Below are 4809 nucleotides of genomic sequence, written 5' to 3'. Positions count from 1 at the left end.
AAGGCTAAAACCTCCATTAGAAAAGGTTAAAGAAGCCATGTGAGGATGATTGCTTGTTAGAATCGTTGTTATTTAGAATAGAATTTCAAGTTCATTATTATAAGTGTTTAGAGATAAACCTCATAATGATGAACTAGAGTTTAGAGCCACCATCAAAGAGATTTGTGGTGGAGCTAAACTCTCATGCTAGTGGAACCTTGATTCAAGATGACTTGGTATTCACTAGGGATCAATATTCGATTCGATGACTAACTAATAGCCAATCGAATTGCAAAGTGGAATTTCCCCTCTCTAATTATTTTTCTCATCATTATAAACACTGTTTTAGCTTCTTAAAATTACTGTTTTCATATTATTATAATTACTCTCATCATTGTTCATTTTGTTTGATTAGTTGAATTCTATTTATGTCTTGATAGTTTAAGAGTGGAATGAATCCATACTTTTTAGATATTGCATAATGAATTGAGAGTAGGAATATTGATCTAAGCACTTGTTTATGTAATTGATTATTTGTGTTTACGCACGCATAGTTAATGTATGTAAATTTTGTCTTTATCAAATGGCATCGCTGCCATCTTAAACTCTTTTAGGACAAAAATTCAATTGCTTGAATCGAAGGGGCAATCCCCCATTCTCAACCTACCCTCCCTTTTAATTTTTCATTCTTATTTCTTGTATTTTCGGTACTGTTCACTGTTTTAGGCATAGGGTCTGCGGATTCACTGAGGAAACCACTTTAGTAAAGGTATTTGTAAATTTTGAAAAATTCTGACAATTTACAGGAATAATCCTTAAGGTGTTATTGATTTACTGTAATTGTTTCAGATTTTCCCTAGTTGTTTTACCTAGTGAACTAATATGATCTTTACAGTGCTACATTTCAGTTTTCAAACCGTAAGTTCTTGAAAAACAGACGAGTAGGGTTACTTAGGCAGTTCCAAAACATTTGAAATTTTTATAGGAGTATCTATCATAAGTCAAGAGTTTTCAGTAAAACTTTGACGAGTTTTTTATTTGTTTTGACCACCTAACTAGTGGATTGTTTTCAGTGTGTTTCTACAGTTTTGCAAACACTTAATTTCTGGAACACCAGACGATAAGGAGGGTTTGTAGAACTCCAATTGCTCTAAACCCTTTATAAGAACACGTAGGATCTGTCAGGAGTCTCCAGTAAAATTTTGGCGATTTTTGGCTTTGTTTTGATTGGTTAACCATTCCGTTGTTTGTATTGTGTCCGAAAACTGTTTCACAAACTTTGAAGAGCAGTAGAAGGACTTTCATAGCTCCGATTGATCTAATATTTTACAGGCTACTTGATAGACGTCTTAGAAAACTACTATAAAAATTTCTAATTTGTTGGAGCCCGTTAAACTTACTGGACATTGCCAAAGGCAAGAGCGCGACCTGGGCCCGTGTCAGGCAAATTATGAGCGCCCCCCGCGCTCAACTCACTGGACATCGCCTCAGGCACGAGCGTTACTTGCGCCCTTCACAGGAAAATTATGAGCGCACCTTGCACTGAAACACCTAGAACTCGAGTTAGACAAGAGCGCACCCCGTGCCCTTTTTTGAACAGCCCGATTTTCACAAGTTAGTACAAACTTCCATTTCTTCAAGTTATTCAGTGTTTCTAACTTGTTAAATACACTGAACTCGCATATACAAGACGTTATTCATAGGCATAGCAAGGAGGCATTCAGGTACTCCTTCTTCTACTCCTCGCCTCTTCTGTCAGAGGAGTTTTAATTCTAGTATAATCAGGCTTGTTTTTTTGTAAACGCAATACCACACGCCTATCTAGAAATTTATAGTTATAGTTTCATTTGCATATTAATTGTCCTAGAATATATTTTTAAAACCAATATGGCATATCAATATGTAGACGAACAATCATGTGATTATTATGCAAACCCTTCACCATGTTCATGCTACAGTAGTCCTTACCATTGGGCTTCTCATTGCCCATCATACCAAGAGTTTGGACCTACTATAGAATATAATAATAATTATGAGCTTCAATTTTCAAATTTTCATAGTAACCAATACAATCAAGAGTTTTCTAGTCATCCAAACTATATATGGAGTCAACTAGTGTCGTCTACTTCTAGTTCCGTGATGAGTGTGTACAACGAACCAAACACCGCCCATTCATGTCCCATATTTATTCAACCTCAACCTAACCTAACACAGTACGAAATCAACCAGAGTTACTCAAACGCCAATAACTATGACTATCAAACACCATACCAACCAGAACCACACTACCAAGCTTCCCCTCCGCTAACAACATTTGATAAAATAATGGCCCAAAATAAAATAATACTTCAGAACCTTTAACGGACAAGATTGATGCTAACCTCACCTACGCCAGACCCTTCCACCATGCCAGAAATCACCCACCCATAGCTCGCCACCCTTCCCAGACTAAATTTCCCAACAAATAGCCAACAATGGAAAAACGTTTAGAGAACAAAATGCCAAAACCCAAACTATGCTTCAGAATCTAGCCCAAATGATTTCCATGATCCCCTCACCTAACACAGAACTTTCAACTTTGTTAGAGATCGACACATCAGTAAAACAACCTATTCCCATAACCAAACCATTCGACCTAGTTAAGACCTACCCTGAATTTCATGAACCATTACCTTTCCATGACCCTCCCATTAACCATTATATTAACTCCACACACTACCTGGATGAGGAAATTTTTGAAGACGACTCTATAGGACTTGTTTCGAAAGACCATGATGCAATTGAGGAAACTTATATTGTTTTAGAGGACGAGAGTGAGGAAATAGAAATCAACAATTCTAATCTACGACATGAATAAGGTAATGTGCAGGAATTAAAGGAAGTAACTTCTTTTTCCCAATGTGAATCTCAATTTAGTTTGGCAACTAAGGACATAACAATGGAAGAAATAGATGAAATTCTTAAAAATAAAGCCACGAACCACAACTTTATAGATTCAGCTAAGCTAGATGAAGAATTCTATGATTTCTTAAGAACGTGTGATGATCCCACCCCAACCAACCACCTTCCACTTGAGTTACAACCTCCTAAAATCCAACCATCTATCATAACTAAGCTATCCATTCCTCTACCATTTCAAAGGAACCTAGAATTTGCACTTGAGCCAATTGCCTCAGAGACCCTCTATAATTTTTTCAACCATCACGGGGAAGAGTGTTTGCCTAGCACACAATCCCATGAGTACACCATTCCTGTAGTTAAGAGCCAAGCTTTGATCGAGTGTAGTAAGAAACCTAGTTTGTCTTATTTTTCCTTATCTGAGCCTCATGAAAGACATCAGGATCCATATTTCATTCCTTTCTCACCTACAATATCACTAATTCATCTTTTTGGTCATTCTAACTCTTTAAAACAGCTACAACATGATGGCTTGCATATGTTCTTTGATGGGTTGCATAAGTTTTAATTCATTGTTCTACATGTTTGTTTCAAATTATACAACTTCATTCTGTTTGGGGGTGCTTTTAGTATCATGTTTTTATAGCTAGACCCCTCAACTCTTTCGACTATTAGTTTATAGTTGACCACGCATCATCCATTTTGTGCCACCCCAGTTTCTTACTTGTTTGGAGGTGTGCACAGTCTAGGGAATTTGAATTTAAAAGACCCAAGTTTTTTGTAAAATACCACCTTAATGGAGTATAAGCCACAAAAATTTTCAAACTTAAAAAGAGTTTTCAAATTTTGTTTGGGGGTGGCGTATTTTGGTATTTCATTTTAAATCTTTTTGCCACCCTTTGCCTGTCATGTTTACTCCAGTAGAATTGATGTTAGTTAGTACGTAACAGTTTAATTGTGCCTCATGCTATCATATCATCTTTACAATATTTTTGTTACAGGTACTGCCAATTTTTGCCACGTTTCTATGGTAAATTCTTTCCTTATCTCTTTACACTTTGAGGACAAAGCGTTCGATTGTTTGGGGGTGGGATAGAAACATTTGCAAATATTAGACACTTTTAGGATGTAAATTACGCACTTTTCTTTATATAAAATTAAAAATCATAAATATTGTTTATACTAGGCACTTAGTGATAATAGTATTGTTCCCTTCTCCATGATGATATTAGTCTAGAAATCTCACGTAGTACTTGAATTATGATTTAATTTTTGAAACTTAGATTAATATATAGGTAATAGTCATTGCATCTTTTCATGAACATCTTTTATGAGCATCTTTGATTGTATTTGGCAGTATTTTTCTGAGACCTAGGTTAGAGTACTTAATACATATCTTATGAGCATCTAGCCTAAAAGCCCCATAAGAGTGAAATATCTGAGTGATGACACAAGGAAGAAGTAAATTCTGAGTAGAGAAATCACACATCCACTTGCTTGTACACCACACCATATCCTAAGCGAGAATTTATGCCTTCTTTGGATCGATATAGCTAGAAATTCATACCTATATGAAATTTATTATCCGCTAGTCGCCCCACTGAGCATTTCATTAGCCTTTTCACAAACCACAAACCCTTTACCCAATAAAACAAAATAAAAAATAAAATCAGCATACCTATCTAGATAAGTCTGAGAAATAGGATGAGTGAAGAAAAGAGAAGAGAAAAACTTGTGTAAACAAAAATTAGTTAGTTGCTTCAGGAAAAAAAAAAAAGTTTCCATCCAAAGAAAAGAAAATAAAATAAAAATAAAATAAAATAAAAACACCAAAAATAGAATAAAATGAGTAAAAAAGCCAAAATAAAAAGGTTAAGGATGGAAACAAAGTGTAGAAGAAAAATAAGAACAAGGTTTTCTCTAGTTACATAA

Source organism: Coptis chinensis, chromosome 1 (assembly GCF_015680905.1).
Source record: "Coptis chinensis isolate HL-2020 chromosome 1, ASM1568090v1, whole genome shotgun sequence".
NCBI classification, from domain to species: Eukaryota; Viridiplantae; Streptophyta; class Magnoliopsida; order Ranunculales; family Ranunculaceae; genus Coptis; species Coptis chinensis.
This window is presented reverse-complemented; position numbering follows the sequence as displayed.